The sequence below is a fragment of the Stegostoma tigrinum genome, chromosome 9 (genome assembly GCF_030684315.1).
Source record: "Stegostoma tigrinum isolate sSteTig4 chromosome 9, sSteTig4.hap1, whole genome shotgun sequence".
In the NCBI taxonomy this organism is placed as follows: domain Eukaryota; kingdom Metazoa; phylum Chordata; class Chondrichthyes; order Orectolobiformes; family Stegostomatidae; genus Stegostoma; species Stegostoma tigrinum.
The window spans coordinates 89,618,023-89,644,090 of NC_081362.1; the positions used below are offsets into that span (position 1 = coordinate 89,618,023).

At 44.0% G+C, this 26,068-nt stretch overlaps 1 pseudogene; it reads left to right on the forward strand.

Moving 5' to 3' along the window:
* Nucleotides 1-574: 574 nt before the first annotated feature.
* Nucleotides 575-5,143, forward strand: LOC132210038 (endonuclease domain-containing 1 protein-like; annotated as a pseudogene).
* The last annotated feature ends 20,925 nt before the right edge of the window (nt 5,144-26,068 follow it).

A 26,068-nucleotide genomic window follows, 5' to 3' on the forward strand; every position in this document is an offset into this window, starting at 1 on the left:
CTCCCGCAGCCAGCAATGAGATAAATTAACAGTGCATTTGTGTTTAGATGTTGGTTGAGGGAGAAGTATTAGCCAGGACACCTCTTCCTCTGGCCTTTGAAAAGTACCACAGGATCTTTTACACAAACCTGGGAGAGACACAGGGGTAACAAGGTGCAGAGCTGGATGCACACAGCAGACCAAGCAGTTTAACGTCTCATCTGAAAGACAGCACCCCGCTCAGTGAAGTACATCCTCAGTGCCAGCTTGCTTCAGATCTCAAACTTCTAGAGTGGGATTTGAACCCATGACCTGGTGACTTGGTGATGAAGGCGTTACCCACCGAACCAGCACTAACTCCTTAAACAAATCAATCTGTTGTTTAATGGTCTTTAATATAGCATTGGAAAAGTTGTAACTAACTGTAATCACCTCCGTGCTGACACCCAGGAGTACAATAACCCAGATGCAATTGGTTCACAGTGAAAAGGGAATAGAAACTCTGTCATGGGTTTAACAGTTTTCATCAGAGTCTGCAGATTATTACAGAGAAATGTGAGGGAAATGATGGAAACAGAAACTGACATCCGTCTGGTTAAGAGGGGAGTGGGGAGCACAGTCTGAGGAACAAAAGATCTAAATTTACCGGAGATTGCACTGAGGACGCCTTCCAAATTGAGGTTTTCAGACTGTGAGCCCGATTATAAAAATCAGCAATACCAGAGCAGGAGAGAGAGGATTCAATCAGCTGATCACTGGCTATCAAACCAGGAGGGGAATATCGTTCTACAGAGCCTGGACATGGAGACAGAGAGTCTGCCATTCTTGCTGCTGTTACCGATCCTTATTCCTGGGGCAGTACAAGGGGAGGTGATCCAGGATTTCAGTCAATGTGCCTGGTTCTTTCAGGGAAAGGTGCCACCTCAGGGCTTCGACACTCAGAACCGTGTCAAAATCTGCCAGCGTTACAGGAACCATTATCACTTTGTAACCCTGTACCGGACCGAGCTGAGGAACCCAGTCTACTCAGCTTACAGGTATCCCTGAACCATGGGGGTTAAGGCGAAACAGAGACCCAGACCATGGTTTTATGAGCCACAGGTGAGTGTTAGTGACTAAGCCATTCACTGTGTACCACAAACAGCCCCATTTCTGATGAGCATCATTTGTTATGGAGCTCTCTGAGATTTCTTGATGATGGGAGGCTGCTTTGGAATTGGAAAGTCATAAATCCAGGCTTGATTTTGGTGTCACTGACTTGCCAAGTCAACAGTTTATTTGTCTCCCTAGCTTACTTGCTGGTGGTTTACTTTACTGTAAATGTGATAAGGACAGAGTATAAGAACGTAGCGCATAGACTGCTCTTCACCACCTCCGGATTTCATGGCAGTGAAGATCCAAGTTTTGAATTAACTCAATTACTCCATTCAGCCACCATTCACCTTGCGAGTAGGTCATTAACTATTCCCCATGATTATCGGTAGCTATCTATCTTAGAAAGAGAAACAAAGCAAGTGAGAGACAGTGGTTACTGGTCATTGTATAAACATATGGATGCTAATGGAATTGTGTAGGCTAGATGGGCTTCAGATTGGTTTCACAGGTCAGCGCAACACCGAGGGCCGAAGGGCCTGTACTGCGCTGTAATGTTCTATGTTATCTGTTCTGTGTTCCGTAGCTTGAGTGGTATTTCTCTGCATTGAGCCAAGAGGTAAAGTAAGGAGGTGAGAATTCGACTCATTCCAGTCAAGGTTGGTGTTAAGCTGAAGCAGAGGTTGGCTGTTCATCGACTGCCGCTCCTTCAATTCACTTACTAGAGTTATATACATTGAAACTAGGAGCAGGAGTAGGCCATTTGGCCCTTCAAGCTGGCTCCACCATTCATTATGAACATGGGCTGATTATCCAACTCAATAGCCTGTTCCTACTTTTCCCCTTTATCCTTTGATCTTTTTATCCCTAAGTGCTATGTCTAACTCCTTCTTGAAATCATACAATGTATTGAATTTGACTACTTTCTGCGGTAGCAGCAGACTCTGGGTGAAGAAATTTCTCCTTATCTCAAACCTAAATGGTTTATCCCTACTTATTATTCAGTATTACAGCTTCTTTTAAAAATACAATAGATATTGAACACAAGGGGTGCAAATTACTGCAGATGCTGAAATCTGTACTGTAAACAAGAAATGCTGAAGATGACAATGGGCCAGGCAGCTCCCATGGATTGAGAGCAGGTTAACTTTTCCAGTCAAGTTGACTCTTCATCAGAGCTCACAATGGCGGGTGTCGGAAAATAGTTAACTTTGGAAATGACTTCAATATTTGGAAAAGCCCAGTAGTAAGTAATATAACCAGACTCAAAAGAACTTAGATAACAAGGTGTGGAGCTGGATGAACACAGCAGGCCAGGCAGCATCAGAGGAGCAGGAAGGCTGACGTTTCAGGTCTGGACCCTTCTTCAGAAATGGGGGAGGGACAGGGGACTCTGAAATAGATGGGGTGGGGGGAAGACGGATGGAAAGTGGATGAAGGAGCAGATAGGTGGAGAGAAGACGGATGGGTCAAGGAGGCAGGGATGGAGCCAGTAAAGGTGAGTGTAGGTAGGGATTTGGGATGGGGTTAGTGAGTTGGGAGGGTGGGGTGGGTGGGTGGGCGGGAGGGAAGACAGACAGGTCAAGGAGGTGGGGATGAGGCCAGTATGTAGGAAAGGGGGTCTTCCTTCACACTCACCTGCCCCTACCTCCCAACTGACCAACCGCCATCCAAACTCCCTACCTACACCCACTTTTACTGGCTCCATTCCCGCCTCCTTGACCTGTCCGTCTTCTCTCCACCTATCTGCTCCTTTATCCACCTGCCATCCGCCTCCCCGCCTCTCTATTTATTTCAGAGTCCCCTTCCCCTCCCCCATTTCTGAAGAAGGGTCCAGACCCGAAACGTCAACTTTCCTGCTCCTCTGATGCTGCCTGGCCTGCTGTGTTCATCCACCTCAACACCTTGTTTATCTCAAACTCCAGCATCTGCAGTTCCTACTATCTCTCAAAAGAATTTAGAGTTGTCTTCAAAGCCTGTTGGCCTCTCTCTCCTCCCTCAAGATAATTGTTAAATACTTTTTTTGAATAAGATTTTGTCATTTCCCTCTTGTGATTTGGTGGTAGCATCTTTGAAAAATAAAAAAAGACATGTCCATTATAACCACAAATTATTTTGTGATGATGGGTAATTTCATTCTGGTGTTGAGAATATTAATGTGATCTATGAAGGATGGGTATGTTTGTTGGCGTGATGGAGAATTCTCTCTTGCTTGTTTGTTAAACTGAGACAATTTCCTCATGTGCTAATTTTTGTTGGTTTTAGATCGATGATCCACATGCCTCACCTGAAATGACGAGCAGCAACGATACCTCCAGTGACCACCAGGTAGTGGATGCAGATTACCAGGATTCAGGGTATGATCGAGGTCATCTCTATCCCTTTTCCTTTAATAGGAATGACAATGCTACAGCCACCTGTACCCTCACCAATGCGGTCCCGCAGAAGCACAAAGCCAATGTGAGCTGGGCAAAGGAGGCAGAATCTGTGGTCCTCAAGTTGCAAAGATATGCCACAAATCCGGCCGCTTGACCTACGCAGTGATGGGCTCAGCCAATTCCACCACCATCAAATTGAAGGACAAGGTGATGGTGCCTGAGGTAGCCTGGACTGCCCTTTGCTGTACCTCCTCATCAAGCCCGAATAATGACCCTTGTCTAAATAACCACGTACCGAGATACGATAAAGACTTTTCTGCTGCTTTCAAGAAAAGGATGGAGCCAGAAGAGCCGGCAGTCAGACCGACGGTGAGGGAGCTGCAGAATGAGCTGAAAGTGGGCAAAATCTTTGAGAGTTGTAGAGGAATGAGTGCAGGTGACGAGGAGGAGACCTTCAAAGATGTGACATACCTGATTGAAATGGAAATGCCTGCAGTAAACAGAGGAGACTCGGTCAAGAGATGGTCATGGGAATTTGCAGTAACATGCTGTCTCCTTTTGGAGATCGGGCTGAAATGGTTCTCGTGACTGAAGCTTGCAAACTTACTGGGAGTTCTCATGGTAATGATTTTTATGTCTGCTAGAAGCACTATCAATTATGACATGGACCAAACTAAACCTCCTGAAAATATATTACGAAGATAATCTTGACACTAACTTCTTATTTTAGAGATAATTGGCAATATGTCACAGCCCAGAAGCAATTCGACTGATCAAGATGCTTGACATTAAATAAAACAGAACTTATTCAAACACGATAGTTAAAATGCAACAAAACAAAGAAGATACTGGAATAACAGCTCTGTTGGTAAACTTAACAGAATAATAGATTGCTTACTTACTAAACAGATACTATTCCGGTATAGTAACATCACATAAACACACCCTTGGCAAACGGCAAATTCTGTAAAATGGATTGTCTCACAGGCAATTCCCCAGTCGAAGAAGAAAAATATCAAGAGAGAACTCAGAGAAAGAGACTAGTGGGGAGATCTGTATTGTAATTTCCAAACCCAGTTTCCAGACCCCAGCAACAGCTACTGAAAAACTAATCCTAAAAATTCTGGTTCCGTGGGAGCTTGATGGCAACCATCCAAGCTGTTTCTATTGTTCCAACTTTAAAAAAAACCCAAGCCCTCACAAGTTGTTTACTTTATTAGATTCAGATAGACACTACCACACCTCTGTTTTAAAACCTCTCTTACATTTCAGGTTAACATTTCAGATCCAGTGACCCTTCTTTAGAACTGGACCTGTCCCTGAGACTTAAACTGATGTCTTCACACTTCCCTATCTATCTTTATATCATTGTAAATATAGGGCCATATCTTTGATTCCTTCATACAAATCATTTATCTACATTATAGAGCTGACCCTTGTGGCACATGTGGTGACATGCTGCCAGGCTGAGAAAAAAAATCACTTATTTCTCCTCTCTGCTTCCTGTTAGACAGCCATTTCTCTAGACATGCCACAATGTTGCCCCCTATACCATGAACTTTCATTTTCCACAATAACGTGGCACCTCTATTAAGAGTTGAAGAAGAATTGTACTGGACACAAAATGTTAATTCTATTTATCACTGTCTGGACCTGCTGATTTCCTTCAGTATTCTCTATGTTTATTTCAAATTTCTAACCCACAGTATTTTCCTTTTATTTGAGCTTCATTATGGATTGAGTTATATTCAAAATTCTGGAAGCCTGCTTTAAACCGAGGAATTAGCCATTGTAGTCTCCGTTTGGGTGAAAGTAACTATGATCAGTTAAAGTTTGATTGGTCCCAGACAGAGTGAGCTCACTAGGAACCGAATCATTGCATGAATAGAAGAATTGTCCCAAATCAAGTGTAAGAAACATTTATTGCCTCAATGCTGTCACATGTAGTTCATGCTTTCAATAAACTTTTTTCAATAATTTGTACCACACAGAGCCCTGCTTTTGCCTTTATCGGGGAATGTGTTAAGTGGCAAAGTGCAGCGACAGAAGCCTATACGGTTACAGATAAGGTGATCAGATAACATAAAGCTTCCTGCAAGAAACCTCATTAAAGAGTGGTGAGCATAGATGGGCCAAACAAAAGACTGGACATTTGGTTAATAAAAGTGAATTTGTGTTTTGGAAAGGGTTAAGCACAAATTCATTGTGACTGGTGTGATACCCAATCCCCAGGTGAGCATATGGTTTTGAGATGCTTGGCTCTACAGGCAAGTGGAAAAGTCTTTGTCATGTTCCTTTTGAGTATGGTTTTGTCTGCTTTCTGTTTTCCAACAAAGAGAGAAAGGTTTTATTTATTTTACATGAAGCGCAGGGATGACTATGGGTTTTCAGCTGTGACCCTCACAGAGCACGCCATCCCACTGATATACAAGTCCAGTGTCCGAACTGGCTTTTAACCTCAGTTCTTGCGTATTCTTGAAAGGGAAAAGCACAAACATCTCTGTCACCGAGATTGCCATCTTTTCTCCGATCACATTCACAGTTTGAGATAACTCACAGGAGACTGTAATCCAGTTTGGAATGCATATCTCCTTTGGAAACCTTCCTTTGAAATTTTCTTGCCACCTATCAGGTTTGAAACTCCTAGGTATCTCTCAAGGCTGGAAACAGACCATACAGGATTGAATCACATTGCTCAGGTTTTACACTAACCCATTAAATTTTGGTCATTTGTCCTCCATTCAAAAAATATATGTTGTGATTACAAGTTTAATAAATTAACCAGACTAATTCCAGGAATGGAGGGATAGATGTATGATGAGAGACTGGATCAGTTAGGACTATATTCATTGGAGTTGAGAAGAATGAGGGGTTATCTCATAGAAACTTATGGAATTCTAACAGGACGATATTGTTTAGGCCACTTTTGGAATACTGCATTCAATTCTGGTCTCCCTGTTACAGGAAAGATGTTGTGAAACTTGAAAGGGTTCAGGAAAGATTTACAAGGACGTTGCCGGGTTTGGAGAGTTTATACTGTAGGGTAACAGTGAAAAGGCTGGGGCTATCATCCCTGGAGCAACAGAGGCTGTAAGGTGACCTTATAAAAGTTTATAAAATCATGAGAGACATAGATATAGTGAAAAGTTAAGGTCTTTTTCCAAGGGTATGGGAGTCTAAACCTGGTGGGAATAGGTTTAAGGTGAGAGGGGAAAGATTTAAAAGGGACCTAAGGGACAACTTTTTAATGCAGAGGGAGGTGAGTGTGTGGAATGAGCTGCAAGAGGATGTGGTGGAGGCTTGTACAATTACAACATTTAAAAGGCAACTGGGTGCGTGCATGAATAGAAGGAGTTTAGAGGCATGTGGGCCAAATGCTGGCAAATGGGCCTAGGTTAATTTGGGATATCTGGTTGGTATGATTTGGTATGTTGGTATGGTTAAGTTTAATAATGTCAGGAGATCTCACACCTGTGTTGTGCTCCTCTTGCTCAATGTGGGAGCTCAGGGACAGGGCTGATGTCCCCGACTCCTTCATGTGCAGGAAGTGTGTCCAGCTGCAGCTCTTGTTAGACCACATGACAACTCTGGAGCTGCAGACAGACTCACTTTGGAGCATACGCAATGCTGAGGGGGTCGTGGATAGCATGTTTAGCAATTTGGTCACACCGCAGATTAGGATTGCTGAGGGAGATAGCCAATGGGTGACCAAAAGGCAGAGGAAAAGCAGGGAGGCAGTGCAGGTGGCCTCTGTGGTCATCTCGCTCCAAAACAGGTATTCCATTTTGGATACTCTTGGGGGAGATGGCTCACCAGAGGAAGGCAGCAGTAGCCAGGTTCACGGCACCATGGCTGGCTCTGCTGTACAGAAGGGCGGGAAAAAGAGTGGAAGGGCGATAGTCATAGGGGATTCGATTGTAAGGGGAGTAGATAGGCTGTTCTGCGGTCGAAAACGGGACTCACGAAAGGTATGTTGCCTCCCAGGTGCACAGGTCAGGGATGTCTCAGATCGGCTGCCGAACATTCTGAAGGGGGAGGGTGAACAGCCAGTTGTCGTGGTGCATATAGGCACCAACGATATCGGTAGAAAACGGGATGAGGTCCTACAAGCAGAATTTAGGGAGTTAGGAGCCAAGTTAAAAGTAGGACCTCAAAGGTAGTAATCTCAGGATTGCTACCAGTGCCACGTGCTAGTCAGTGCAGAAATGAAAGAATAGACACGATGGATGCGTGACTTGAGAGATGGTGCAGAAGGGAGGGGTTCAGATTTTTGGGGCATTGGAACTGGTTCTGGGGAAGGTGGGACTATTAAAAATTGGACGGTCTACACCTGAACCGGACTGGAACCAATGTCCTTGGGGGTGCTTTTGCTAATGCTGTGGGGGGGGGGGGGGGGGGTTTAAACTAATGTGGCAGGGGGATGGAAACCAAATATTGGACAGAAAAGAGGTAGAACCGAAAGCCTGCAGGGAGCTAGATAATGGAGTCAGTGTGACTAAAGGGAATAGTAGTCGGGGAGCAGATGATGAACACAAAGGGACAGGTGGTCTGAGGTGCATTTGTTTTAATGCGAGAAGTGTAGTAGACAAGGCAGATGAGCTTAGGGCTTGGATCAGTACCTGGAGGTATGATGTTATTGCTATTACTGAGACTTGGTTGAGGGAAGGGCATGACTGGCAACTAGTTCTCCCAGGATATCGATGCTTCAGGCGGGATAGAGAGGGAGGTAAAAGGGGTGAAGGAGTTGCAGTAATGGTCAAAGACGATATCACAGTTGCGCTGAAGGAGGGCAGTATGGAGGACTCGAGCAGTGAGGCAATATGTGTAGAACTCAGAAATAGGAAGGATGCAGTAACAATGTTGGGGCTGTACTACAGGCCTCCCAACAGCAAGCGTGAGATAGAGGTACAAATATGTAAACAGATAATGGAAAGGTGTAGGATAAACAGGGTGGTGGTGATGGGAGATTTTAATTTTCCCAACATTGACTGGGATTCACTCAGTGTTAGGGGTCAAGACGGAGCAGAATTTGTAAGGTGTGTCCAGGAAGGTTTTCTAGAGCAGTATGTATGTAGTCCAATTTGGGAAAGGGCCATACTGGACCTGGTGCTGGGGAATGAACCCAGCCAGGTGGGTGATATTACAGTAGGGGGCTACTTTGGAAATAGCGACCACAATTCCGTAAGTTTTACAATACTCATAGACAAGGATAGGAGCGGTCCTAAAGGAAGAGTACTAAACTGGGGGAAGGCCGACTATACCAAGATTCGGCAGGATCTGAGGAATGTAGATTGGGAGAAACTGTTTGAAGGTAAATCCACATTTGATATGAGGGAGGCTTTTAAGGAGAGGTTGATTAGTGTGCAGGAGAGACATGTTCCTGTGAAAACGAGGAATAGAAATGGCAAGATTAGGGAGCCATGGATGACAGGTGAAATTGTGAGACTAGCCAAGAGAAAAAAGGAAGCATACATGAGGCCTAGGCGACTGAAGATAGACGAAGCTTTGCAAGAATATCTGGAATGTAGAGCGAATCTGAAAAAAGGGATTAAGAGGGCTAAGAGAGGACATGAGATATTGCTGGCAAACGTGGTTAAGGAAAATCCCAAAGCCTTTTATTCATATATAAAGAGCAAGAGGGTAACTAGAGAAAGGATTGGCCCACTTAAGGACAAAGAAGGAAAGTTATGCGCTGTGTCAGAGAAAATGGGTGACATTCTCAATGAGTACTTTGCATTGATATTCACCAAGGAGAGGAACATGATGGATGTTGAGGTTAGGGATAGATGTTTGCTTAGTCTAGGTCAAGTTGACATAAGGAAGGAGGAAGTGTTAGGTATCCTAAAAGACATTAAGGTGGACAAGTCCCCAGGTCCAGATGGGATCTATCCCAGGTTACTGAGGGAAGCGAGAGAGGAACTAGCCGGGGCCCTAACAGATATCTTTGCAGTGTCCTTAGACACAGGTGAGGTCCCAGAGGACTGGAGACTTGCTAATGTTGTCCCCTTGTTTAAAAAGGGCAGCAAGGATAATCCAGGTAATTATCGACCGGTGAGCCTGACGGCAGTGGTAGGGAAGCTACTGGAGAAGATACTGAGGGATAGAATCTATTCCCATTTGGAAGAAAATGGGCTTTTCAGTGATAGGCAACATGGTTTTGAGCAGGGAAGGTCATGTCTTACCAACTTAATAGAATTCTTTGAAGACGTGACAAAGTTGATTGATGAGGGAAAGGCTGTAGATGTCATATACATGGACTTCAGTAAGGCATTTGACAAGGTTCCCCATGGCAGGCTGATGGAGAAAGTGAAGTCACATGGGGTCCAGGGTGTGCTAGCTAGATAGATAAAAAAACTGGCTAGGCAACAGGAGACAGAGACAAGTAGTAGAAGGCAGTTTCTCAAATTGGAGACCTGTAACCAGTGGTGTTCCACAGGGATCTGTGCTAGGACCACTGTTGTTTGTGATATATGTAAATGATCTGGAGGAAGGTGTAGGTGGTCTGATCAGCAATTTTGCTGATGACACTAAGATTGGTGGAGTAGCTGATAGTGAAGGGGACTGTCAGAAGTTACAGCAGGATATAGATCAACTGGAGGGTTGGGCACATAAATGGCAGATGGAGTTCAATCCGGGCAAATGCGAGGTGATGCATTTTGGAAGGTCAAATTCAAGGGCGAACTATACAGTAAATGGAAAAGTCCTCGGGAAAATTGATGAATAGAGAGATCTGGGTGTTCAGGTCCATTGTTCCCTGAAGGTGACAACGCAGGTCAATTGGGTGGTCAAGTAGGCATATGGCATGCTTTCCTTCATTGGGCGGGGTATTGAGTACAAGAGTTGGCAGGTCATGTTGCAGTTGTATAGGACTTTGGTTCGGCCACATTTGGAGTACTGTGTACAGTTCTGGTCGCCACATTACCAAAAGGATGTGGATGCTTTGGAGAGGGTGCAGAGGAGGCTTACCAGGATGTTGCCTGGTATGGAGGGTGCTAGCTATGAAGAGAGGTTGAGTAGATTAGGATTATTTTCATTAGAAAGATGGAGATTGAGGGGGGACCTGATTGAGGTCTACAAAATCATGAGGGTATAGACAGGGTGGATAGCAAAAAGCTTTTTCCCAGAGTGGGGGACTCAATTACTAGGGGTCATGAGTTCAAAGTGAGAGGAGGAAAGTTTAAGGGAGATATGCGTGGAAAGTTCTTTACACAGAGGGTGGTGGGTGCCTGGAACGCGTTGCCAGCGGAGGTGGTAGACGCCGACATGTTAGCATCTTTTAAGATATATTTGGAGAGGTACATGGATGGGCAGGGAGCAAATGGACACAGACCGTTAGAAAATAGATGACAGGTTAGACAGAGGATCTTGATCGGCGCAGGCTTGGAGGGCCGAAGGGCCTGTTCCTGTGCTGTAGGTTTCTTTGTTTCTTTGTTTGTTTTGATGAGTTGGACTGTTTCTATGTTGTATGTCTCTATGACTCGATGATTGGTCAGGATAAACACAGGATGGATGTTCCCGATGACCAGGGAGTCCGAAGCCAGGGATTGTAATCTAAGGATAACAGGGTAGGCCATTTAGGACTGAGATATGGAGAAACATCTCGATCCAGAGAGTGATGAATCTGTGGAATTCTCTGCCACAGACAGCAGCCGAATCAGTGCTGAGCTCCAACTTTGATCCTGTTAGTCTGATCTGGATAGACTCTCAGTAATAATGCTACTTCTCCAACTGAAAACAATATAATTCATCAAGGCCAGATATCCCTGGCTCCCCAGCCAATTGATATGTCGAAGAATTTAGCCCTTTCTAAGACATTTGAGGTATTTAAAAGGACATTGGGACTTGTTAAAATTTTGAATAGTGATAGTGTACAGGGATATTGGGACAAGGTGGGAGATAGGCACTCATAAACAGAGCCGATCCAGGCATGAAGGGCCAAATGGCCACCATTTGTTTTGTAACAATTTGGTGATTCTGTGACAAAGGTGAATAGATGTTGTCTAGGGCTATTTATTGCGGCGATGGCTTCCTCCATTTCTTTGTTTTCAAGAAGGAATTAGATATAGTTCTTAGGGTTAATGGAATCAAAGAGTATGGAGGGAAAGCAGGAACAGGGCATTGAGTTGGATGGGCAGCCATTTATGATTAAATTGAGTGTCAGAACAGACTTGAAGGGCTGAATGGCCTACTTTTGCCCTATTTTCCATATTTCTTTGACAATGCCAAATAATTTGTTCCAGCAAAGTCTGCTGTGGAGGTTGGAAGCTCTGGGAGGAATGTTTAATAAAGGCAGTCCTGTTCCATGTTATCTTTCTCAGGCATGACGGTGTTGATAGGAAAGCGTGCAAGTCAGTGAAAGCTGGGGAATCTCTCGTGACATATTTCTTGCCTTACTGACAGAAATAAGATCATCCAAGGTAAGGAGTAGAGGATTCAAGAATTATAACCGCCCCTAGATTGAGAGAAAGAGCTCAGAGGAGATTGAAGGGAACAAAGTTAACAAGGATGTCTCGGAATCTGGAGAGTGATAAAGTTTTGGAGTGTTTTAAACCAACAACCAATATGGGGTCCGTCCATTTAAATGTCAATCAGTCTTTATTTTGCACTGACAAGAAGATAGCCTCAAACTTTTTGTAGATAACAAAGTGTGAAGCTGGATGAACACAGCAGGCCAAGCAGCATCTGAGACTTCACACTTTGTTATCTTGGATTCTCCAGCATCTGCAGTTCCCATTATCTCTCAAACTTTTTATATTCAATCATGCGATGTGGGCGTCGCTGGGTGGGTGCAGCATTTATTGCCTGCCCTTATTTGCCTTTGAGAAGGTGGTGGTGAGCTGCCTTCTTGAGCCGCTGCAGTCCCATGTGCTGTAGGTTTACCCACAATGTTGTTAGGGAGAGATTTCCAGGATTTGCACCCGGTGGCAGTGCTATCACAGGAAACTTCTTTGAAGACACAGTTTCAAGCTCTTTATATACCTTTCAGTAATGATAGCACAGCCAACAACAGAATTGACATTGTTAACAAAGGATGAAAATAAAGCTTTCCAACAAAGACACAGAAAAAGTACCATCTGGAAATCTAATTAAGAAAAGCTCCGTTCATGAGTGCCAATCTCCCACCTTGTCCCAATATCCCTGTACACTATTACTATTCAAAATAAAAAATAGTCCCAATGTTATTTTTAATACCTCAAATGTCTTAGAAAGGGCTAAATTCTTCTACATAAAGATCAGCTGGGGAGCCAGGGATATCTGGCCTTGATGAATTATATTGTTTTCAGTTGGAGAAGTAACATTATTACTGAGAGTCTGTCCAGATCATACTGACAGGATCAAAGTAGGAGCTCACCACTGACCCTTCAATAGAGCGTCCTGAGGAGCTAAATCTATTGGAACCAACCACACATCTACAAAGTCATGTTAATAAAATGTGAGGCTGGATGAACACAGCAGGCCCAGCAGCATCTCAGGAGCACAATCGCTGTTTTGTATTCTGTAAGCTTTGCATTTGAGAGTCATTTCACAACCCCCATAACTGCTGCTCAGTTTGAAAAACTCACTCCAATAACAAGCAGGCTGCTAAATCAGAGATGCAACACTGAAAGCAAAGCTGACATTCTTAGTAAGAATATAAATTAGAGGCATTGTGATGAAGATCAGTTCGAACACTGGCCAGGTATAGGCAAGGCAGCAAAGCAATTAGGCTTGTGTTAGACCCATGCGGTAACTTTGGAGTGTACAACTACACATCTAGGTGTGTGTGTGCTTGGTGAGTGTAAAGACTGTAACCTTTTAGCATGTGCATCTTAAGGTAGAACGCATAAATTTGCTACTAGTCTTACCTTTTCTTCTTTTAATCCAACTGTCAAGGCCAGCAGCCGTCGCTTATCCTTCATTGCCTTCAAACCAATGGTCTGCTAGGGACAGTGATGAGTTAACCACATCATTGGAAGTCTGGAGTCATATGTAGCCCAGATCTGATAACTTTCTTTTTCTAAAGGGCACGAGTGTACCAGATGGGCTTTTACAAATATTGATAATAGTTGGATGTTACATTCCAGATTTGTTAACAGCAATCAAATTGGATGGTTTCCAGGGTGGGGCATTTGACCCCATGTCCCTAGAGCATTGGCCTGGGGCTCTAGAATACTAATGAAATTACCACTACTTCTATGCGTCTACAGAGAGCTCCATATTTTTTGCAGACAGTACAAATTTCATTGTTGACTCACTGAGCTGCTAAGAACTATGTGACACCAGCATCTTTGGTTGGAAGGCAGTGTGTTGTGGGGTGTGAGGGGTGGGGGCAGCATGGTGGATGTTTGGTTAGCACTGCTGCCTCACAGCACCAGGTACCCAGTTCAATTCCAACCTTGGGTGATTGTCTGTGTGGAGTTTGCACTTTCTCGCTGTCCATGTTGGTTTCCAAAATATGTGGTGTAGGGGGCAGCCCAAAAGTGCGCAGGTTGGGTGCATTGGCCATGCTAAATTGCCCATAGTGTCCAGGGAGTGTGCATACTAGGTGGGTTAGCCCTGGGCAGTGAAGGGTTGTCGGGTGGATCTGGGTGCAACGCTCTTCAGAGGTTAGGAGTAGACTTGATGGGCTGAACAGCCTGCTTCCACACAGTAGGCATTCTATGATTGTGCTTTTATGAAGCAATATAATTGCGAAAGCAATATTTTGTCTTGCAGAAGATTCTGAAGCCTTGGAATTACCCTCCAGAAATCCAGCGTGAAGTTTCAAAACTTTCTGATTAAGTTGAAAACAAGTGGAAAAATTGCATTTAAGACAGATGTTACTGACTTTGGCTTCATTCACGTGAGGTTAGCTGGCAAACTTCTTTTCTTAGAATATGTGCTCCTTAGTTCATACAGGCATTTTTTTCAGAATAATTTTTTAAAAAAATCAACCTGCTGCAACAAGTTGTTATACCTTCAGGGTAAGTGGGACTTTTCAAACCTCAGAGGTAGAGGCAATGAATAATTCCTTAACTCAGGTTTGGTGATGTTTTTAATCAACCTGTTCAGACATGTTATCATAGGAAAATGGAGGGTGCTAGAGAAACTCAGTAGGTCTGGCAGCATCCGATAATGAGAGTCCAAATGTAGTAAGTACCTATAGGTGTGAACGTCAAGGCTGGTAAGTGTAGAGAATGCTGGATGACTAGAAAAATTGAGGCTCAAGAAGGAGGCATATGGCAGGTATGGACTGCTGGGATCGAATGAATCTCCAGAGGAGTATAAAGGTAGTAGGAGTGTACTTAAGAGGGATTAAAGGAAGGAAAAAAGCAGACACGAGTTAGCTTTAGCAAATAGGGTTAAGGAGAAGATAAAGAAATTCTACAAATTCATTAAGAGAAAAGAATAACCTAGGGAGGGAATAGGGCCCCTTAAAGATTATCCAGGCAGTCTATGTGTGGAACCGCAGGACATGGGTGAGATGATAAACGAGTATTTTGCATCAGCGTTTACGTGGAGAAGAATATGGAAGTTAGAGAGCTTGGGGAAATAAATGGTGATGGCTTGAATAATGTCCATAGCACAGAGGAGGCAGCACTGGACGTCTTAAAACACATATAGGTGGATACATCTAAACCCCACCTACAACCTGAACAGGTGTATCCCAGAACTTTGCCGGGAGCTAGGGAAGTGATTGTTGGCCCCCCTACTGAGATATTTGTATCATTGATAGCTATGGGTGACAGGAGCGTGGCTAAAGTGGTGCCATTATTTAAGAAATGCTGCAAGGAAAAGCCAGGGAACTATAAACCAGTGACCCTGCTGTCAGTGGTGGGTGAGTTGTTGGTGTGAATCCTAAGGGACAAGATTTACATGTATTTGGAAAAGCAAGGACTGATTAGTCAACATGGCTTTGTACGTGGGAAATCGTATCTCACTGACTTGATTGAGTTTTTTGAAGAAGTGACAAAGAAGATAGATGAGGCAGAGTGATGGATGTTGTCTATATGGACTTCAGCAAGATGCCCGACAAGGTTCCGCATGATAGACTGGTTAGTAATGTTAGATCACATGGAACCCAGGGAGAGCTAGCCATTTGGATACAAAGTTGGCGTGAAGGTAGGAGACAGTGGGTGGTGGTGGAGATAGATAATGGGAACTGCAGATGCTGGGCAATCCGAGCCAAAGTGAGGAACTGGATGAACACAGCAGGCCAAGCAGCATCTTAGGAGCACAAAAGCTGACGTTTCGGGCCTAGACCCTTCATCAGAAAAGGGGGATGGGGAGAGAGTTTTTTTCTGATGAAGGGTCTAAGCCCGAAATGTCAGCTTTTGTGCTCCTAAGATGCTGCTTGGCCTGCTGTGTTCATCCAGTTCCTCACTTTGTTGTCTCGGGTGCTGGAGAGTTGTTTTTCGGACTAGAGGCCTATGACCAGCAGTGTGCCATAAGGATCAGTGCTGGGTCACCTGTTTTTGTCATTTGTATAAATGATTTGGATGTGAATGTAGAATGGTTAGCAAATTTTCAGATGACACCAAAACGTAGTGGACAGTGAAGAAAGTTATTTCAGAGTGCAATGGGACCTTGATCAGAGGGGACAATTGGCTGAAGAGTGGGAGATGCATATTAACTTAGATAAATGTGAGGGGGTTGCATTTTGGTGAAACAAATCAAGGCCAGGCCTTTACACTTAATGGAAAGGTCCCTGAGGAGTGTTGCTGAGCAAAGAGACCTCACAGTACAGGTTCATAGTTCCTTGACAGTGGAGTCACAGGTAGACAGGGGAGTGAAGGGAGCCTTTGGTAAACTTGCCTTTATTGGTCAGTGTAATGAGTTGGGAGATCATGTTGCAGCTGGACAGGACATTGGTTAGTCCACTTTTGGTATATTGTATTCAACTCTGTCTCCCTGCTATTAGGAAAGATGCCATTAAACTTGAAAGTGTGCAGAAAAGATTTACAAAGATGTTGCTGGGATTGGAGGGTTTGAGCCATAGAGAGAGGCTCAATAGGCTGGGGCTACTTTCCCTGGAGCATCAGAGGCCAAGGGGTGACCTTATAGGGGTTTATAAAATCATGAAGGGCATGGATGGGGTGAATAGCCATGGCCATTTTCCCCTGGGTGGGGAGTCCAAAACTAGAGGGCATAAGTTTAAGGTGTGAGGGGAAAAAATACAAAAATGACCTAAGGGGCAATTTCTCCATGCAGAGGGCAGTGCATATATGGAATGAGCTGCTGGAAAAAGTTGTGGAGACAGGCACAATTTCTACATTTAAAAGGCATCTGGATGGGTACAAGAATAGGAAGGGTCAAATATTAGTAAATGGGACTAGATTAATTTAAGATATATGGTTATAATAGATGAGTTGAACTGAGGGGGTTGTTTTTGTGCTGTATAATTGTATGATTCTATGGCTCTATCTGTGAAGGGAGAAACAGAGTTAATATTTTGAGTTCTCCGTGAAAAAGATTTCAGTTCTGAAGAAGAGCAATTCTGGGCTCAAGATGTTAACTCTGTTGCTCTCTCTGCAGATGCTACCAGACCTGCTAAGTTTGCTTCAGATTTCTGGCACCTGCAGTATTTTGCCTTAACTTAACATATGATGAAACATGTCCAGATGAGGTGGGACTGAATCCAGACCTCTGTCCCAAAGGAATGGGTATAGCTCTGGGCTGTTAGTGAATTTTAAAATGGCATTTAGATCTTTTTGATTGGGATACATTTTTTAAATTTGATAAGGTGAAACAACTGCGTGAACACTTGTTCTACCTGTTCAAGTCAAGCAGTGAAGTCACTCTTTTAGCTAAAGCTAAACTTTAAAAATAAAAAGTTTCCATACAATGTTTGTATGTAACTTCATATTTTGGATTTTATTAAACTTGAAGTTCCTGAAAAGGTGTAATTGAACATATTAACCTTAAAGTCTTGGCACCTATTATTTGTCAAAGCCCACCATGAAGAGTTTGATCAGAGAAGATTTGTTTAAGGATAGTTAAAGTTATTTGGGCATTTTCCCAGCTTAATCAGAAAGTTTCTTAGGAAGATCAGTAAATGGGACTGTGTGAGTTTATAAACTGCTATCCTCACTGTTGCTAGCCCTGGAACTGTTTCCTGCTAGGAATGTCTCCGCGTAACCCTAGGCTTTACTTCATGATCAGTGCCCACAGGAGTGCCATGTGCATCCGAGAATGGCCTCATTTGTAAGGATTAACTCTCGCATTCCTAGGATCTGTAAACCTAGGCAATGTGCTCTCATTGTCTAACCCTATCACAGCCTGTTACCCAGCTGAGCACAGATATCCCTGCCTGAACTTGTTCCGTGTTGGAAAGAAGCCAACAGGATGATGATCGTGTGAATGCTTGAAGATGGGAGAATCTAAACACTGGAATTGACGTCCCTCTCTTACAATGAAAAGTGGGGAAAGAAATGAAACATTTTGCCAGGGGTTTGCTTTCAGTCAGACCGTTGAAACATTGTAATTTCTAGATTTTGGTCCATAATCTACAATTGAGTCATTGACACATTCTCATGAAGAGTTTGACCAGAGAAGATTAGTTTGAGGATAGTTAAAGTTATTTGGGTATTTTCCCAGCTTAATCAGAATGTTTCTTAGGAAGATCAGTAAATGGGACTGTGTGAGTTTATAAACTGATATCTTCACACTTTCCAATCTATCTTTGTGTCATTGGTTCATAGGATTTATTTGTGTCTTTCTGCCTTTGAACTGAGGAATAGAAGAGTGAGGAAGCACACACTGGGGGGCAGAAGTCCATCAATATTACAGTTCAGGAGTATAACATGCAGCCCATCCTGTCAATGCTGTGCTCATGTTCCACACCAGCCTCTTCTGGAGTTATTTGTATTTATTTGTTCACAGGATGTGCATATCATTGGCTGTGATTTACTGCACATCCCAAATCACTGAGAGAGCACTTCAGAGTCCTCAACATTACTGTGAGTCTTATTTATTACTAATTCACAGGGTGTAATCATCACTGCTGGGCCAACAGTCCCTTAGTGCTGCACCAGAAATATCAGGCTGCATTTTTATTTTGTTTGAACTTATAGCGGCGTGATGTAGCAGGTGAGATTACATCCATAGAGTCATACAGCAGGGAAACAGACCCTTCGGTCTAACCAGTCCATGCCGACCAGAATCCCAAATTAAACTATTCCACATGCCTGCGCTTGGTCCAATACCCTCCAAAAATTTCTTATTCATATACTTATCTAAACATCTTTTAACCTTTGTAACTGAACTTACATCCACTGCTTTTTAAGATTAGATTAGATTCCCTACAGTGTGGAAATAGTGGCCCAACAAGTCCACAGTGCCCCTTGATATATCCCACCCAGGCCCATCCCCCTATAACCCACACACTCCTGAACACTACGGGCAATTTAGCACGGCCAATCCACCTAGCCTGCACATCTTTAGACTGTGGGAGGAAACCGGAGCGCCTGGGGGAAACCCATGCAGGCACGGGGAGAACGTGCAAACTCCATACAGACAGTCGCCCGAGGCTAGAATTGAACCTGGGTCCCTAGTGCTGTGAGGTTGCAGTGCTAACCACTGAGCCACCGTGCTAGCCTGTGGCTTCCTGCGGATGTTCATTCCACACACAAACCACACTCTGTAAAAAAATTACCCGCATGCCATTTAAACATTTTTCTCCTCTCACCTTAAAAATATGTCCCAATCTTAAAATCCGCCACTCTAGGGAAAAGACACTTGCTATTTAACTAGTCAATACCTCTCATTATTTTATAAATCGCTATAACGTCACCCCTCAATTTCCCACATTGCTGCAAAAAAAGTCCCAGCCTATCCAGCCTCTCCATATAACTCAACCTTCCATTCTTGGCAACATCCTGGCAAATCTCTTCTGAACCCTCTCCAGCTCAGTAATATCCTTCCTGTAAGAAGGTGACCAAAACTGGGCATGGTACTCCAGAAGAGGCCTCACCGACATCCTGTATAATCTCAACATAATGTCCCAACTCCTACGCTCAAAGGACTGACCAATGAAGGCAAGCATGCTAAATGCCTTCTGAACCACCCTGCCCATATGTGACGTAAACATCAAAGAATTATGTACCTGAATCCCTTAATCTCTCTGTTCTAAAACACTACCTGAGGCCCTACTTTTAATAGGATAGGTTTTGTCCTTGTTCCTGTTGCCAAAATGCAATACCTTTCATTTATCCAAATTAAACTCCATCTGTCTCTCGTCAGCCCATTGACTAATTGGCCAAGATCTTTTGATAACCATCCTCATTGTCCAATATACCGCCACCCTGGTATTATCTGCAAGCTTACTAGCCATGCATTCAATGTTCTCATCTCACCTAATTTATCTTTTATACTTTGCAGGTGCCAAATGATGTAGATATCTGCTGTGAATTTTAAGGATTTTCTGCTTTTAATTGAGGAGTTTTGGGGATATGACATTTTTAGTATATTTGAGTGACTTGTACTGCTGTCATTCTGCCACTAGTAGGCGCAGTCTGATCATGAAATAAAATTTAAGGGATTACCTCACTGAAAGTAATGGGATAAGCAGATTATCACAATTTTGTCGCTCGAGTGGGACGTTTTTAGGAGAAGTTTTTGGCCCACTTTTGGTCTTGTGATAGCGTCCCTACCCCTGGCCTGGGAGGCCTTGGTTCAAGTCCCATCCACTCCAGAGTTGTCCAATAACATCTCTGAACAGGTTGATGGAAAAATAGGTAGAAGAGACTTTCTACTTTTCTTCCTGCAATCCTGCTGGGTCTTTAGTGTTTACCAGAGCTGTCTTCTGATCATCATCTTCCCTGGTCCTGCTTTTGACCCTCGGAAAAAGCAAAATATTGTGGATGCCAGAAATCTGAAATTAAATCAGGAGATTCTGGATTTGTTTTATTCATTCATAGAACGTGAGTGTTGCTGGCTGTGCCAGAATTTATTGCCCATCCCAATTGCCCTTGGGAAGTTGGTGTTGAGCTGCCTTCTTGGACTGCTGCAGTTCGTGTACTGTAGGTAGATCCATAATGCCCTTGGAGAAGGAATTCCAAGAGTTTGACCCAGCGACAGTGAGTATGTCTAGGTCAGGATGGTGAGTGGCTTTAGGGGTTCTTGCAGGGATTTGTGTTCCAGTGTATCTGCTGCCCTCATCCTCCTAAGTGGAAGTGGTTGTGAGTTGGAATCGTAGAATATTACAGCACAGTACAGGCCCTTCAGCCCTCGATGTTGTGCCGACCTGTCATACCGATCTCAAGCCCATCTAACCTACACTATTCCACGTACGCCCATATGCTTATCCAATGACGACTTAAATGTACCTAAAGTTGGCGAATCTACTACCGTTGCAGGCAAAGCGTTTCATTCCCTTACTACTCTCTGAGTAAAGAAACTACCTCTGACATCTGTCCTATATCTTTCACCCCTCAATTTAAAGCTATGCCCCCTCGTGCTCGCCGTCACCATCCGAGGAAAAAGGTTCTCCCTATCCATCCTATCTAACCCTCTGATTATCTTATATGTTTCAATGAAATCACCTCTCAACCTTCTTCTCTCTAATGAAAACAGCCTCAAGTCCCTCAGCCTTTCCTCGTAAGACCTTCCCTCCATACCAGGCAACATCCTAGTAAATCTCCTCTGCACCCTTTCCAAAGCTTCCACATCCTTCTTATAATGCGGTGACCAGAACTGTACACAATACACCAAGTGCGGCCGCACCAGAGTTTTGTACAGCTTCACCATAACCTCTTGGTTCCGGAACTCAATCCCTCTATTAATAAAAGCTAAAACACTGTATGCCTTCTTAACAGCCCTGTCAACCTGGGTGGCAACTTTCAAGGATCTGTGTACATGGACACCGAGATCTCTCTGCTCATCTACACTACTAAGAATCTTACCATTAGCCCTGTACTTTGCCTTCTGGTTACTCCTACCAAAGTGCATCACCTCACAATTGTCTGCATTAAGCTCGATTTGCCACCTCTCAGCCCAGCTCTGCAGCTTATCTATGTCTCTCTGCAACCTACAGCATCCTTCGTCACTATCCACAACTCCACCGACCTTAGTGTCGTCTGCAAATTTACTAACCCATCCTTCTACGCCCACATCCAGGTCATTTATAAAAATGACAAACAGCAGTGGACCCAACACCGACCTTTGCGGTACACCACTAGTAACTGGTCTCCAGGATGAACATTTTCCATCAACTACCACCCTCTGTCTTCTTTCAGCAAGCCAATTTCCGATCCAAACTGCTATATCTCCCACAATCCCATCCTTCCGCATTTTGTACAATAGCCTATTGTGGGGAACATTATCGAACACCTTGCTGAAATCCATATACACCACATCAACCGGTTTACTCTCATCTACCTGTTTGGCCACCTTCTCAAAGAACTCAATAAGGTTTGTGAGGCACGACCTTCCCTTCACAAAACCTTGCTGACTATCCCTAATCAATTTATTCTTTTCTAGATGATTATAAATCCTATCTCTTATAACCTTTTCCAACACTTTACCAACAACTGAGGTAAGGCTCACTGGTCTATAATTACCAGGGTTGTCTCTACTCCCCTTCTTGAACAGGGGAACCACATGCGCTATCCTCCAGTCGTCTGGCACTATTCCTGTAGACAATGACGAGTTAAAGATCAATGCCAAAGGCTCGGCAATCTCCTCCCTGGCTTCCCAAGGATCCTATGATAAATCCCATCCGGCCCAGGGGACTTATCTATCTTCACCCTCTGAAGGATTTCTAATACCTCTTCCTTGTGAACCTCAATCCCACCTAGTCTAGTAGCCTGTATCTCAGTATTCTCCTCGACAACATTGTCATTTTCTAGAGTGAATACTGTTGAAAAATATTCATTTAGTGCTTCCCCTATCTCATCTGACTCCACACACAACTTCCCACTACTATCCTTGATTGGGCCTAATCTTACTTTCGTCATTCTTTTATTCCTTAAATACCTATAGAAAGACTTAGGGTTTACCCTGATCCTATCCGCCAACAACTTCTCATGTCTCCTCCTGGCTCTTCTGAGCTCTCTCTTTAGGTGACAGCTGGATAAGTACATGAATCGGAAAGGTTTGGAGGATATGGGCCAAACACAGGCAGGTAGGACTAGTCTAGTTTGGGATTATGTATGGCAAGGACTCGTCGGACTGATGGGTCTGTTTTCATGCTGTATGATTCTGACTCTATGAAGTGTTGGACCCCTCCATTCCCTAAATCCCATTTCATCATCTCTCAATGTGCCGACTGGGCTATTGACTACCTTTTACTCCTGCCATATGTTCTTGTGGTCTGACCATTGTTGGAAAGGCTGATGTTTATTGCCCATCCCAAGGTTCCCTTGTCCTGACCACCTATTGCTGTAAGCCTAAAGTCACATAGGTAGGTCAGACCAGCTAAGGATGGCAGATTTCCTTTGGTGAACGAGATGGGGATTTTTTTTCCAAATGTCAGGATTGTTGATAATGTGACCAGCATTTTATTGAATTAATTAATTGAATCAAAGATCACCTAGCTGTTGCAGTTGGTTTTGAACTCATGTCTCTGGAGGATCCTGTTGGACAAAAGGGCAGGCTCGAGGGGCCAAATGGCCTACTCTGGTATTATTTCTTATGATTATACAGTATTAGTCCAATTCTCTAGACTGATAGCCCAGTAACGTAGCCATGACGCAGTCGTACCCATATTGGTGCAGTACATTGATTTATGAACTGTAAGCTTACAACATCCTTTAATTGCATATACTCTGAATAATGTGTTTTATTGTTACCTGTAATCAAAGAGCCTTTTATGTTTAGTGCACAGTTAAACTGGTACAATGCAGCGTGGAGGCAGTTGAATCCACAGTGATATTCTGTGGAAATTGGTCAATGAGTAATAGAGGCCCTGACTCTACTGGACAGATGTATTGAGATAAGAGCAAACAGGAGTTTGCATTAAAAGACTGAGAAGGAGAAGGGGCTAAATCCACATGGGGAACCGCTGCTGACAACAACTACACAGAATCTAATTGAGCGATTTTACAATCCTAGCCATATCACTTCAATCTACAGACTCCAAAGTCCAGGTGACCATGGTAACTGCACTCTGCACTTTCTTAATCCAATGCTAATTGAGGCACTGTTTCAATAGATCTTGTTCCAGTGCCAGAAGTCTATGTTTCTCATAGATCTGGAGCTGTCCTTCCCCTGCCTTACATTTGTATAGCGCCTTTCAAAATCCTCTGTCGCCTAACTTCACCCCATTCCCCCAAATATGCTTCAGAAGCAATACAACACTTTTGAGTTATAGTTATTTTTGTGACGCCAAGTAGCTTGGCAATCAGTTTGTGCATAGTGCGATCCCACAAACAACAAAGAGATAATCAATCAGGTCATCTCAGAGATCTTCCCAATTCCTCTGTCTCCGTTGTATCTGCTCTGACGAGGAGATGTTCTACTCCCAAACATCCTGGATGTCCGCCTTTCTCAAACAACGCTCTTTTTTCCCCTCTGCCATCCAGATAGCCGCACACCGTGTCTCCTCCATTCCCCACTCCACAGCTCTTAACCACCACCTTCCCCTCCAAACATAATAAAAATAGGGTCCCCCTTTTCCATTCCATGAGCCTCCGCATCCAAAGTATCATCCTCAAACATTTCCGCCAACTCCAATCAGACTCCCCCACCGAGAACATCTTCCACTCCCCACCCCTCCCTGCCTTCCGCAAAGACCATTCCCTTTACCACTCCCTAGTTTGCGCCACATTCCCCACCAACACCTCCAACATGCCCAGTACCCTCCCTGTAACCATAAAAGATACAGAACCTATCCACACACTGCCTCCCTCACCCCCATTCAAGGCCTAATCAGTCCTTCCAGGTGAGACAGAGCTTCACCTGCATCTCCTCCAACCTACTCTATTATATCTATTGCTCCCAATGTGGTCTTCTCTACATCGGTGAGACCAAACGTAGACTAGGTGACCATTTCGCCGAGCATCTCTGCCCGGCCTGTAACAGCCAACCTAACCTCCCAGTAACCACCCATTTTAACTTCCCCACCCCCCACTTGCCCTCCAATATGTCCAGCCTTGGCCTCCTCCAGTGTGACAGTGACTCACAACGCAAATTTAAAGAACAACACTTTATCTTCTGCCTGGAGGACTCAACAGTGAGATTCCCAATTGCAAATAACCTTCCTACCCATTCCCCAGCTCCCCTTACAGCCCGCCTCCTTCCTTCCATTCCACCTTCTGACCTTCTCTTCCAGCCACCAATCGAATTCATCCCTCCCATTGACCGACACGTCATACCTACCACCAGTGTCCACCTATCACCACCATTCCGCCTCCATGCCATTCCCCACTTTATCTATTGCCTCCCCCACCCCCACATCCAGTCTTGAAGAAGGGTAACACCCGAAACATTGATTGCTTCTTTCCTCCAGATGCTGCCTGGCCTGCTGTATTCTTCCAGCCTCCTATTTGTCTACCCAGGTCATCGCAGAGAGATGAGAGGATTTGGTAGAAAGTATTCTTCCCCAGTTAGCGATGGTGCAAGGTGGTTGACCCTAGCTTCTTGACTAATAAGGGAGCCAAAGGATATCTGAGAAAGGGAGGAAAGTGTCATTCAGACCACAATCAGATCAACCATGATCAGATATTGAATGGCGGAGCAGGTTCAAGTGGCCGAATGGCCTACTTCTACTCCTAGATGATATGAACTAATCACCTGTGGATTGGAAATGGGATTGTGAACCATTGACCAAGGCCCGCACAAGGAAGGGAAACCAAACTTGCAACTATCTCATACAGGGCTCCTGTGGCACAATGGCACTCTCCCTGTGCATGGGACATCAAGCCTGGGTTCAAGTCCCATTTGTCACGGAAGTGAATCATCACATACCTGAGCAGATTGATTGAAATTGATTATGATTATCTAGAGGGCTGTAACGGCTCACAGGAAATCTATCACATGTGTAGCCTTTCTTGATGAGTGGATAAGCAGTAATCCATTTACACACAGCAAGATCCCACACGATAGAATGAACACGAGGAAACTTCACTGGTGTATTCCTTCAACAGAACACCCTGCACTGACAGTGGCCATGCCTTTGGCTACTAAAGCTCTGAGCTCTGAAATAACTCTCCTCCTCCTTCTCGTGTTCCTCCGTTAAAATACTCTTTAAAACCTACCTTTTTGCTTAGAACGTGGGTTTCCTGTCCTAACACCTCCTCGTGTAGCCCAATGCTATCATTCTTGTCCAGTGCGTCGGGAGCTAGGTGAAAGGTGCCACCGTCTTCAGGGGCAATTAGAGATGGGCAACAAAATGTAGACCCTGCCAGAGATGCCCACTTCCCACTTAAGAATAATAACTTGTTGTTATTACTATACAGTATTCAGAACTGGAATTGCTGAGTAGAATTCCCCCTACCAGAGCCCCGGCACTAGGACATGTTGTGGCACTCTCTCCAAAGCATCGTGGTAGAAATTGGTTAACTCTGACTAAGGCTGATCTCACACCTTTGCTGATCTTTTATCCTGACATATCTGTACCATGTTAATTCTGAAATCCTTAACAATGCTTTCCTGTTGTGACGTGAATTTTAAACAAAAGTGTTTTCACATTTACTGCCCATCCCTGATTGTATTCGATAAGG